This window comes from Puma concolor, chromosome D4, assembly GCF_028749965.1.
Source record: "Puma concolor isolate L17-30 chromosome D4, mPumCon1.1.hap2, whole genome shotgun sequence".
NCBI lineage: Eukaryota > Metazoa > Chordata > Mammalia > Carnivora > Felidae > Puma > Puma concolor.
Genome location: NC_141679.1, coordinates 14268103 through 14281705, shown reverse-complemented (window position 1 = coordinate 14281705; position 13603 = coordinate 14268103).

Sequence of the window (13603 nt, the reverse complement as noted above, 5' to 3'; positions counted from 1 at the left end):
CACTGATTCATTCCCTATGTCTAACACCCAGTGCTCATCCCAACAAGTGTCTTCCTTAATGCCTCTTACCCATTTAGCCCATCCCCCTACCCACAACCCCTCCAGCCACCCTCTGTTTGTTCTCTATAAGAGTCTCTTATGTTTTGTCTCCCTCCCTGTTTTTATATTATTTTTGCTTCCCTTCCCTTATGTTTATCTGTTTTGTATTTTATTTTATTTATTTATTTATTTTTTTAAATTTTTTTTTTTCAACGTTTATTTGTTTTTGGGACAGAGAGAGACAGAGCATGAACGGGGGAGGGGCAGAGAGAGAGAGGGAGACACAGAATCGGAAACAGTCTCCAGGTTCTGAGCCATCAGCCCAGAGCCCGACGCGGGGCTCGAACTCACGGACCGCGAGATCGTGACCTGGCTGAAGTCGGACGCTTAACCGACTGCGCCACCCAGGCGCCCCTCTGTTTTGTATTTTAAATTCCACATATGAGTGAAGTCATATGATATTTGTCTTTCTCTGACTGACTGATTTCGCTTAGCATAATACCCTCTAGTTCCATCCACATAGTTGCAAATGGCAAAATTTCGTTCTTTTTGATTGCCGAGTAATACTCCATTGTGTGTGTGTGTGTGTGTGTGTGTGTGTGTGTGTGTGTGTGTATATACACACATATATATATGTATATGGGGTGCCTGGGTGGCGCAGTCGGTTAAGCGTCCGACTTCAACCAGGTCACGATCTCGCGGTCCGTGAGTTCGAGCCCCGCATCAGGCTCTGGGCTGATGGCTCGGAGCCTGGAGCCTGTTTCCGATTCTGTGTCTCCCTCTCTCTCTGCCCCTCCCCCGTTCATGCTCTGTCTCTCTCTGTCCCAAAAATAAATAAAAAACGTTGAAAAAAAATTAAAATAAAAAATATATATGTATATATATATGTGTGTGTGTGTGTGTGTGTATATATATACATATATATATATATGTATATATATATATATACACCACATCTTCTTTATTCATTCATCCATCGATGGACATTTGGGCTCTTGCCATACTTTGGCTATTGTCAATAGTACTGCTATAAACATTGGGGTACATGTGTCCCTTCGAAACAGCACACCTGTATCCCATTAATAAATGCCTAGTAGCACAACTGCTAGGTCGTAGGGTAGTTGTATTTTTAACTTTTTGAGGAACCTCTATGCTGCTTTCCAGAGTGGCTGCACCAGCTTGCATTCCCACCAACAATGCAAAAGAGATCCTCTTTCTCCGCATCCTCGCCAACATCTGTTGTTGCCTGACTTGTTAATTTTAGCCACTCTGACTGGTGTGAGGTGGTATCTCATTGTGGTTTTGATTTGTATTTCCCTGATGGAAAGATATCTTGATACTCTTCCAGGCTGGAAGAAGAAAGAGACTTCAGCTGTTATCTCAGTTACCTTTCTAAAGTGATGTATTATCGGTTTCGACCTTCAGTGTCGAGATTTGTCTCAGAGGTCAAGCTAGATTATCATCTGTGCTTACAACTGATATTGCTGGGTGCACGTGTCCAACAGAAGCACTGTGTCTACCAATGTCTTTTGATAGGTCTTCTACAGTCTCTGTGCCTGAGGTCATGTGAACATCTTCTGTCTAAGATACTGCATCTGGCCTGGCAGCCGCGATCAGGCTACTTACTACTTGGTTCAGTTTGCAATAGTCTACATCATCCTACCAGATGCATTCTACAGGTGCCACACTGGTGAATTAATGGAAATATGATGGAGGCCATGACCCCTAAATCCTTTAGATGTTAGAATGCAATACTGCTTGTTTTTTTTAACGAGGTATGGGCTACATCTGCCGCCACACATACCACAAGCAATTTTTGGACACCAGTTGGGTGTCCTATAATTAAATTCAATTCAGACACCGACTACCTGGAGATAGTGTCATAGTCCACAGGTTAAGGGCTCAGTCCTACAAGACCACCCCCTACCTCCCCACGTCACATTCCGACCACAAGTCAGTTTGTCACCTGGGCCTCACACTGGCCAGCTATAGATTGGAGGTTCCCGAGACCCTCAACTTGCGTTTGACTAATTTACTAGATGGGCTCACAGAACTCAAAGAAACATTTTACTTACTAAATTACTGGTTTATTTTATAAGAATATAACTAGGAGCAGTCAGATTCAGGAGATGCACAGGGCAAGGAAGGTATGGGGCAAGGGAGGATGTGGAACTTCCATGGTCTCTCTAGAGCAGGACACTCTCCCCGAATCCCAGGTGTTCACCAAACGGGAAGTTTTTTGAACCCTGTCCTTTTGGGTTTTCATGGAGGCTTGATTACAAAGGAATGGTGGATTAAATTATTGGCCATTGGAGGAGTGCCCGGGTGGCTCAGTAGGTTATGCCTTTGACTCTTGATTTCGGCTCAGGTCATGATCTCACGGTTTGTGAGATTGAGCCCCGCGTCAGGGTCTGCACTGACAGCACAGAAACTGGGATTTTCTCTCTCCCTCTCTGTTTACTCCTCTCTCTCTCTCTCTCTCTCAATAAATAAATAAATTAAAAATTTTTTATTCTTAAATTACTGACCACTGGAGATTGATTCAATCTGCAAGGCTCTGGTCACCTGGCTGGTTCCCCAGGTAACCAGCCCCCATCCTTAGGTTCTCTCCTGAAGAGAGAATGTCTCCTGAAGACATCTTGTTAATATAACCAAAGATACTGCTGTCACTCTCATTAGCTAGGAAGTTCCAAGGGTTTTAGAAGCCCTGTGCCAGAAATGGGGACAAAGACAAAATATATATTATTACAAATCACAGTATCCCAGCTAACATTAAGTGGGTGATTGCTGTCTCATTTCCAGGATATTGGTGACATACGGTAGAACTGGTCTAAAGGACTCAGTTTGATCCAATAATCTTTATATCTATCTTCTTTTCCCCAGGGCCACCAAAAATCACTGTTGCCATGTAGAAAGGGACAAATAAGCATTCTCTTTTCTCTTTTCTGCTTTCGCTCTCACCCTCCTGCTGTCTCTCCTCTTTCCCTTTTTTTTTCTTAATGTTTATTTTTGAGAGAGAGACAGAGTGCGAGCAGGGGAGCGGCAGAGAGAGAGGAAGACACAGAATCTGAAGCCATCAGCACAGAGCCTGATGTGGGGCTAGAACTCACAAACTGTGAGATCATGACCTGAGCCAAAGTCATGCACTTAACCGACTGAGCCACCCAGGCGCCTGGTGTTCTCTTTTCAACATAGCAGCTAGAGTGACCTGTCATGTAAAATAGAAGTCAGATCGTGATACTGCCCTTCTGAAAAGCCTCCTTCCAGTGGCTTCCCATGATTCTTAGAGACAATCCAAAGCCCCTTCTCTGTCCTCCAAGCCTTTACATGGTTTGACTCCAGGACATCTCCTAGACTTTGCTCCACTGTCTCCCTTGTTCACCTCCCTCCAACGACACTGGCCTCCTAGCTGTTCCTAACACATGGAGCACATTCCTTCTTCAGGGCTTTTGCATTTCCTGTACTGTTTTCTTGGAAAACTCTTTCCCCAGATGCTTGCATGCCTTGCTCCTTCATTCCATTCTGGCATCTGTTCAAGCGTCTTTCTCAGCCAAGTCTTCCCTCACTCTCCTCTGTCCTAAAACCTTCCCATTGCTCTTTCTCTCTCTCTTTCTGGCACTTACTGCATTGTGACATTATATCACATAATTGTTTGTTTACTTGTTTATTGTCTTCCTCCCCCCATCGCCAGAGGAAAGTGAGTTCCACGTGGCAGGCACTTTGTCTGTTTTGTTCCTTGTTCTGTGTCTAGCTCCTGGAACAAGGCCTGGTGTATAGTGGAAACTCAATATAGATTTGTTGGATAAATAAATGCATGCTCAGTTGTCTTTCTTTCTTTTTCTTTGTAAGGAATTATGGACTCTTGTCCTTACTTCACCGCTTGGGACTGGGGTGAATGATTTATTCTGAAAGGCATTGTTTTAACTCGAAGTATTAACCAGAAAAATATACTAACCTCCATGCCCTTCCTTCCTAATTCTAAGTGCCTGTTCGCTTCAGCTACATTCAGGGTAGCAAGATCCCCTGTGTCAAATGGAAATACTAGGGCTTGGTCTCTAAAGCTTTTATGGTCAGTTCTGCCTGTCACTGCCAGGTCCAGTCACCTCTTGCTACAGGTTAGCTTGGGAGTTCTTAACATGGACTTGATGAACCTCAGTGAAGTTAATGGATAGGATTCTGGAGGCTCAACAGTCTCCTGGAATTGAGCCAGAATTGGGTATACATTTTTCTGGATTTTGCAGGGGCCCCAACTTCTCCTCCAGAGGTTAAGAATTCCTCAAATAGTGGTGATTATTGGCCTTCATCTACTCTTTGTTGCTAATATAGGGCATTGATTGGGCAGAGATTGGAGGGGTAGCAGAGGCCTGAACTTCTCCTTTCTCTTTCTTAAGAGAGTGTAATAACTTGAAATATGTACAGTTACTGTGAAAGTTGAGTGTAAATACTAAAGGAAAAGCTAGGATCAATCTAGCAGACCATCTCTCCAGCCACCTCAGATTCTTTATGGGATGGTAGGTCATACATATTCACACATACTTAAGTCCATCTGTCCATCCACCCACCCACCCATCCATCCATCCACCCACCCAACCATCCATCCATCCACCCATCCATCCACTCATGTAGGCATACATGCATCCATCTCTCCATCTCCTACCCATCTGTCCATCCATCTGTCCTTCCAACCATCCTTCCACCTAGCCATACAAAAAATTTCCCACAACATGCTATTCTCAAATGAATGAGCTATACCCTGTTTTCTTTTTCAGATTCTTTTTTTTCTAATGTTTATTTATTTATTTTGAGAGAGAGATGTGCAGAGCCATCGGCACAGGGCCCAATGCAGGCTCAGTCTCACTAACCGCAAGATCATGACTTGAGCCGAAATCAAGAGTCAAACACCTAACCGACTGAGCTGCCTAGGCACCCCCTTTTCGTATTCTAACCCCAGTTACATAATTCCACTTTCAAACACACTGTTGGTATGGCTTTCTTCCCTGTATCTTTAGTGAAATTCTGATCTTGGATATTATGAATAATGTCTCCAATAACAATTTCATAACATTGTTCCACATACTTTTGGCAGTGGTTAATATTCACTGGTAGAAGTGAGAATGAAAAGAAGATATTTGCTTCTTCTTGCAATAAAATAACTATTTTTCCTGTTTAATGAAGTAATAATTGATATAAAAATTCACAATTTTAGTCTTTCCTGGAGGCCATCCATCACTAGTGATATTTCAGTATATTTATTTTTCAGAGTTTTTCTACTTCCACACACACCTATATGCATTTATTTAAAAAGGGAAGGATTATAGGGGTGCCTTGGTGGCTCAGTCAGTTAAGCATCTGACTTCAGCTCAGGTCATGATCTCATGGCTCATGAGTTCAAGCCACATATCAGGCTCTCTGCTGTCAGCACAAAAGCTGGCTTGGGATCCTCTGTCCCTTTCTCTTTCTGTCCCTTCCCTGCTCTATCTCTAACTCTGTTTCTCAAATATAAATAAACATTAAAAAAAAAGGGATTATACTATACAAGATATTTTAGAGTTTGCTTTGCCATTTCATATATGATGGGCATGTTTCATTAAATATACATTTGTGTTATTATTTAATGGGTACAGAGAATCTAATATATTGACAATTTTTAAAAACCTCTCATAATAAAAATTATTTTTATTTATTAATTAAAAAATATTTTTTAAATAATCTCCATGCCAACATGGGGCTTGAACTCATGACCCTGAGATCAAGAGTCACATGCCTGAGCCAGCTAGGTGCTGTTTTTTAAAGTAGAAAAAAAAAATTAATTAAAAGAAAATAAACCCAAACTTAGAGAATCACTAGAGATTCCCTTAGAACTATGTTTTGATGGCAAATTAATACAGTCACGAGTTCTCTTTTTGCCTAGCTTAAACCTGACACCGTCATGTGAATTCATTTAACTAATTTCATTCACCAGCGAGACCTCTCTGAATTTTCTCTGAGAGATTAATGTTCTTTATATACACTTTCAAGGTTTAACCATTCAATTTTTCTCTTCTCCTATCAATGTAATTCTAGTTCTTGAAGACAAGAGAGATTGAACTGGTAAAATCCTTGGAACTGTAGTTGAAGAGTGTTATTAGCTTTTCTGCCTAAATTAAGGGAAATTATACACAACTGGACTGAGAGACAGAAAGGCTAACAGCCTGTTCCAGATTAAGAGGAGCTGAAGAGAGGCACCTACCAAATGCAATGCATGATGGTAGGTTTGGTCCTGAATTCTGGGTTGGGGTCAAATACCATAAAGGACGTTGTTGGGCCAATTGGCAAAGTTTGAATAGGGACCATATATGTTAAAATTTCTGAATCTGATAGTAATTATGCTGTTATATATTTAAAAAAAAAATCCCCATTCCCATGAGATTCACACTGAAGTATTGAGGGGTAAAAGGGAATGATGTCTGCCATTTATTTTCAAGTGGCTCAGAAAAAATACATATAACTGTATAGACAGAGAGTTAAGGAAACATGGCAAAGTGTTAACCATTGTTGAATCTGGGTGAAGGATACATAGGAGTTCTCATACTATTCTTACAACTCTTGTAAGTTTGACATGATTTCCAAATGAAAACAAAAAGGAAGAAAAAAAAGCATCCTTCAGAGCACCATTTTCTTTTCTGGGGAATTTTTTCACTTTCTATGTATTGGGTCCCATTTGTAATCTGCAGGGTGTGATCAAAGACAGTTATAGCTGTAAGACTGCAGTCAGATGAGGCCTTTTCCTCCATTTATGTTTGAGACCACATTTTCCTAAAAAAAAAAAAAAAAGTTTATTTAAGTAATCTCTACCCCCAAAGTGGGGCTCATAACCCTGAGATCAAGGGTCACACACTCCTCCCACTGAGCCAGCAGGCGCCCCACACACCAAATTTTCTATATGCTGAAAGGGAGTCAAGGGAAATGTCAAAATACAAAAACACTTTAAAAAGACAAAGCCATTTAACTGTAAAAGGAAGAATGAGTCACTTTTTCTCAACAGTGTTTTTCAACTTATGAAAAATTTAAACCTCAAGAAAAATAGGATAGTAAACACCTGTATGTGTATCCGTAACTTTGAGTTAACAATTGTCAATGTATTGTCACATATGCTCCATTATTATTTTTGGCTGACGTGTTTTATTTATTTATTTATTTTTTTTGTTAACATATTTTAAAGATGTCACAAAGCCCTTCAGCGGAATGCTCTAAAACAAGAACATTTTTTTTAATTAGGACAACAGCAACATCATACCTGCCAAGATCGGAAATGATTCTTAACGCTGCCTAATTCCCAGTCTGTATTCAAAATTTCCCATTTGATCCCAAACGTGGCTTTCACCCACTCATTCAAATCAGGGTCCGATCAGGGACCACACATTGCACTTAGTGTGTATTTTAGGTCTCTTTTCACCTTGAACCGTCTTCTTCCTTGCTCTGGGCTATAACATTTTCCCCCTGTGACCGGCATGTATAATGGGAGAGGGGAGAGTGTGATGATGAGCAAAGGGTTTGAATAAAGATGAGTCTTTATATCTAATTGAGGCTAATTATACAAAAGTATTGATGTTTTAACTTTTCCAGGCAAAGCGAATACCGTCTGAGTACTGTTTACCGCCTTCTCAAACCTCACTGTTCTCATCTATATAATGGGGATGATAATCCTTGTCCGGTCTATTCCATAGGCACGTTAGGAAGACCCACCAAGACAGTGTGTGAAAGCATTCTGTTCGCTAGTATGCACTTCTGTTTTATGATTTTCTCCAGCAGACTGAGCGAGCAGGAGACATCAAATCGCAATGCACTTAAAGGCAGAGGGGAACAAAGGAAGAAAAGTTCTGTTATGACCGGTTAATCCTCTGTTCCCCTCTTCCCCTCAAAGTCCAAACCCCAAACCTAAATCCACGGTACTAACTTTGCAAAGCAAAGTTTGAACTGCGTGCTGTGGGTTTCCCGCGCACCGCGCCCCCCTCCCAGAACAGCGCGAGCCTTGTCCGCGCAGCTGCCGGGCAAGTAAGCGAGGGGCGGCGGGCGGCGGGCGGCGCGGGGCTGCGGGGCGCGGGCGCCAACAGCCGGGCCCTCGCACCCACGCCCTTTCCGCCCTCCGTGCGTCAGCGCCCCGGCTCCGCGCTGGCTGCGCTGTTATTTCCTGTGCCGCCCGAGTGCCGGACGGACGGAAGGCTGGCTGTGCCGTCACGCTGGTGACACCTAGGGTCTGGCTGGCGGAAACGCCTTCCATTCTCGCCGGTCTGGTCCTGCCCGTGGTTCTGAGCAGTGATCTCGGCGTGGGGCTCTCCCCAGCGTGGGAGTTGCTGCGCCTCTGGCCGCCCCGCGTGTGCACATCTATTGCTGCTCCTTTAAAAATGTTTTTCATGTTTATTTATTCTAAGAGATAGAGAAAGTGAACGGGGGAGGGGCAGACAGAGGGAGACACAGAATCTGAAGCAGGGTCCAGGCTCTGAGCTGTCAGCAAGGAGCCCAATGCGGGGCTCGAACCCATGAACCGCCTGACCTGAGCAGAAATCAAGAGTCAGATGCTTAAGCACTGAACCACCCAGGTGCCCCTTGCTTCTCATTTTAAACTGACTTCTGTCTGTCGTGGTCCAAGCCCTTTAGCTGTCCACTCTAGACAGAGCTTATGGACTTATGGGATCTCTGCGCTGGAAGGTCATGGACTCCATCCAGCACTCAGCCAGTAATAGTGAAAGGTCCTTCACACTGTTGCTTATATGCAGTTAGGGAAGTGGTTAAGAGCAAGACTTTGGGGTTCAAATTTCTGGCACCTGCTAGAGGTGTAAATCTCACTCACACTACTTAGCTCCCTCATCTGTAAAATGTGCCTAACAAACAGTAGTGTCTTCCTCATAAGGTTGAGGGGATTCGCAGATTAATATATATCTATACCTGTGAAGCACACACTGCAGTTCCTGTCACATAGGAAGCATTATGTAAGTGTTGCTATTTGCATAAAGCCGCGTAGCCCCTGCATAAACGTCTCTAGAGATGGAGGTCTCTTTATTTAGCTCATGAAGCAAGCCATTGAATCTCTGGTCAGTTTCAGCTATTGCAGGCCGTTCCTTATATTGTGCGGATGGGGGGGGGGGGTTGGTTAAGGCAGTGTCAAAATATATCGAGTCCTCTGTGAGATGGTTTTTTGTTTTTTTTGTTTTTTTTTTTTTTTGCATACAGTGTGTTGTAACCTCGTGAACTGATTTATCCCCAATTTTGTTGATTTACCTGTGACAAGACTGAAGACTAAAGGATTTGGGAAGCTTGCCCAGCGTCCAACAATGATTAAATATTCCAGTCCGAATTTGAACTTGGTCCTCTCAGTCTTCAGTAGCTTCAAAAATTGGAAGAGAACTCATTTTTCTGTTGAGACTTTGGTTTCTCATGGTTGTCGGCAAACTGTGAGTCCTCAAATGGTAGGAATTATTATTAATTTCTTTTTTCTTTTAAAGATTTTATGTTTGAGTCATCTCCACATCCGAGATGGGGTTCTACCTCCCAATCCTGAGATCAAGAGTCACATGTTCCATTTCCTGAGCCAGCCAGGTGCCCCGGAATTACTAATTTCTATTAATACTTTATATGTTGCCAGTGCTCTTTTGAACCATCCCTTCTCCTTTTTTGTTTTTGTTTTTGTTTTTTTCTTGCCAAGGCAGGCTGCTTACAACCTTCTTCCTTTACTTGATTTTACTTGTATAAAATACCAGTAGATTGGTCTTGTCTCTGGACACCCGTGTCCCACAAAAAGAATGAGAAGAATTTGACAAGTGTTCCCTTTGAAGTTACTTTCACCTGTAATTCAGAAACTTTTTTTTTTTAACATTTGTTCAATTTTTGAGAGACAGAGAGTGAGCAAGGCAGAGAGGGAGGGAGACACAGAGTCCGAAGCAGATGCAGGGCTCGAACTCACAAACCATGAGATCATGACCTGAGCCCAAGTCAGATGCTTAATGGACTGAGCCACCCAGGCACCCCTACTACAGACGCTTTTAAAGCCAGAAATCGGTCAGTCCTTTAGTGGTTCTGGGAGGCACTGCTTTTACTGCATATCCTCTAGGATCATTTTTCTTCCTAAAGATTCAGATAGAAGAATTATATGTCAATAGCATTTATTCTGACCCTCCATCAGGGGCTTAGCTGTAGCCTCTCACACATGCCAGATGGAGTGCTCCTGAGGCAGCCTGTGCCATTTTGGAAAGCTCTTATTATTCATTCATTCAACAAGTATTTATTGAGAGCTGTTGCCAAGCACTGAGCTAGGAAGGAGAGATTCACTGGAAAGTAAAAACAGCAACTTCTTCATAAGCTGAATCAAATTCTACCTCCCTTGATTTTCTACCTATTGATAGCACTTCTGCCCCCTGCAGCAACAGAACAGCATTACTTTCTGATCCTCACAATAACCCCTCTTATTATTTGAAGGTGTTTCCAGTTGCCTGGATAACTAAGATGTTTTTTCTCTTTAAGTTTTCCTTGTAAAGATCTCACTTTTTTTTTTTTTTAATATTGGGAGATGACGTAAAGGGGATAAAAAACTGTGGATCTTATTTAGTTTCTTTGAGCCTCAGTTTCTTTGCTGTGAAATGAGGATAATTATACACAACAAGTGGTTGAAAAATTTGAGATATTGTATTACTTGTCTGAAATAGATGAAGTATGCGTGTGTATTAAGAACATTAACTTCATGCAGATACGTACCAGGTTCTCTTCTAAATGCTTCACATTTATTAACTCATTTACTGTCATAACAACTCTGTGGGGTGGCTACTATGATTAGTCCCACTTTAAAGATAAGGAAATGGAGGCACAGAGAACTGAAGGACCTCCCCCAAAGTCACAGAGCTAGTAGGTGGTATTGCTGAGATGTGATCTGAAACAGTGTGGCTCCAGAACCCTTGCTTATGGGTCTCTGGCTGGTCACCATTTTTATATCAGAGAGACTGAGAGAGGGGACAAGACTCGAAAGGTTCAGTAGGCAAAGCGGAGCTTAAATGCTGAACTTGGAGCCTGATCCTTGACCTGTGGTGTCTACTGCTTTAAATAATTTCCTACAGTTTGAAATTCAGCCTCTCAGGTTCACAGTCTGGCCTCAGAGGGGGCTTCCTCTTCTCCGACAGCGGCTTCCCAGTCCATTCTGCCCCCAACTCACACGTGCGGCTTCTCTCTAGCCTCCACTGGGCGATTCTTGGCAACAGATAATAGTTTTCTTTCCTCAGCACATCACTTGTTAGTTTCTTACACTGATTCAAGTTGTAGCGTACAAATAGGTTGTTTTTTTACCACCCTAAGTCCGTCTGCTAAACTGAGAAATCATACTTTCCACTCAAATCAAAAACAAAGGGGGTAATTTCCTTAACGCACACAGAGATGTTACAAATCAATAAGGAATAAGGACAAGAGCCTGGTAGAAAAAGGAGTAAAGGATATAAATAGACAAATCACAGAAGAGGAACTACATAAACAGCTCCTGTGTATGTGAAAAGACACGCACCCTCGATTATGATTAGAGAAATACATGCTAAAGCGATGGCATTTTTTTCCCCATGGCAAAGACAGGCGCATAACCTGTATCTATGTCTATATTTTTATCTACCAATCTATGTAGATGGTGATATATGCTGCTGGTGAGACATATTCTCATATGTTGCTTTTGGGAAAATACATGGGCATAGCCTCTATGAAAGACTGTTTGACAATCACTTATCAAAATCATAAAAACAGGGCTCCTGGGTGGCTCAGTTGGTTAAGCATCTGACTTCGGCTCAGTTTGTGATCTCACGGTTCATGAGTTCAAGCCCTGCGTCGGGCTCTGTGCTGACAGCTCAGAGCCTGGAGCCTGCTTTGGATTCTGTGTCTCCCTCTCTCTCTGCCCCTCCCCTACTCACACTCTGTCTCTCTTTCAACAATAAGTAAACATTAAAATAAAATTTTTAAAAAATCGTAAAAACTTACACCCTCTGTGCAGATCAGAGTTTCTCACTGCCCCCGTCTAGAACCACTGGTTGAGGTGTTTTCTTGCTGCATAGTATCCACCCCAAACTTAGTGGCTTAAAATAAAAACTATTTCATTGGCTCATAATTTTGAAATCTGGTTTGGGCTCAGCCGGGCAGTTGCTCTGCTGTTCTTGTCAGGGGTCCCTCATATGCCTGCATTTATTGGCTGGGGCAGGTGGTGCTGAACTCAGCTGGGATACCGAGATGGCTGTGTCTTCTTTCTCACTGCATCTTGGGTCCTCTTTCCCCACACACAGTCTCTCAGTTTAGAGAGAGTGAAGGCACAACTCTCTCTACATGTGGCTTCTCCAGCAGGTAGTCAGATTTTAACATGGTAACTCAAGGCTTCCAAGGACATAAAAGTGAAAGCTGCCTGGCCTTCTTAAAACTGTTGCTTATTTTCAGCTATGCACCTTTTTAATATTTCTATGTAAAGCAAGGAATCTATCCAGAAAGTTCTTGAACCTTAATGACTTCTTCTTTTGATTTATTTAGTATCTGGATAAGACCAGTCCAAGCCAAAATTATGCACAAAGTTCACCATTGGTCTCTCCTGGGTCCACAAAATTCCCAGCCTGGATTCCCAGTCCTCAGGGCTTCACCTACCTTGGTCCTTCCTTTTTTACCATCATAATTTATTTTCCTTTTCAAACTTTTGTTCTTAGGATTAACATCCTTTAGATCTTAACTACCACTGTCTTTATATTCCCTGACCATATTATCTTAAATTCCCCATCTTCCACCTCAACCCAACAACTTGTGCAAGCACTTTTGAAGCCTCTGCTTACAACACCCCACCATTGTCGCATTGGGCAAAGCAAGTCACATGGCCATGTCCAGAGTCAGTGTGGGAGGGGACCTCACAGGAGCATGAATGCTGGGAATGTGGTTCATTGAGGGCCATCAATGCCTTGTGCCCTACTCATTATTCATAATTTTATGTCCTTTAAAGAGTTTATCACAATCTGTTTTTATTTTATTTTTGAGAGAGAGAGAGACAAAGTGCGAATGGGGGACGGGCAGAGAGCGAGGGAGACAGAATCTGAAGCAGGCTCCAGGCTCTGAGCTGTCAGTACAGAGCCCGACAGGGGACTCAAACTCACAGACTGTGAGATCGTGACCTATGACATGAGACGAAGTCAGATGCTTAACTGACTGAGCCACCCAGGTGCCCCCACAATCTGTATTATCATTTGCATACTGGTTAACTTGTCAATTTCCTTCTGTGAGAGAGAGGAACTCCTACCAAGTACATTGGCTGTGCTGTCTCATCTCTAATATCTGTTGGTGTTTGGCACGCTGGCCAACAATTAATATTTGTTAAATAAATAACTGAGCTTTGAGTTTCCTTAGCTGTGTTCAGCTCATTTACAAAAGAAAATTTGCGTTGATGGGAATGCAAGCTGGTGCAGCCACTCTGGAAAACAGTATGGAGGTTCCTCAAAAACTAAAAATAGAACCACCCTACGACCCAGCAATTGATCCACGGGATACAGGTGTGCTGTTTCGAAGGGACACATGCACCCTGATGTGTATAGCA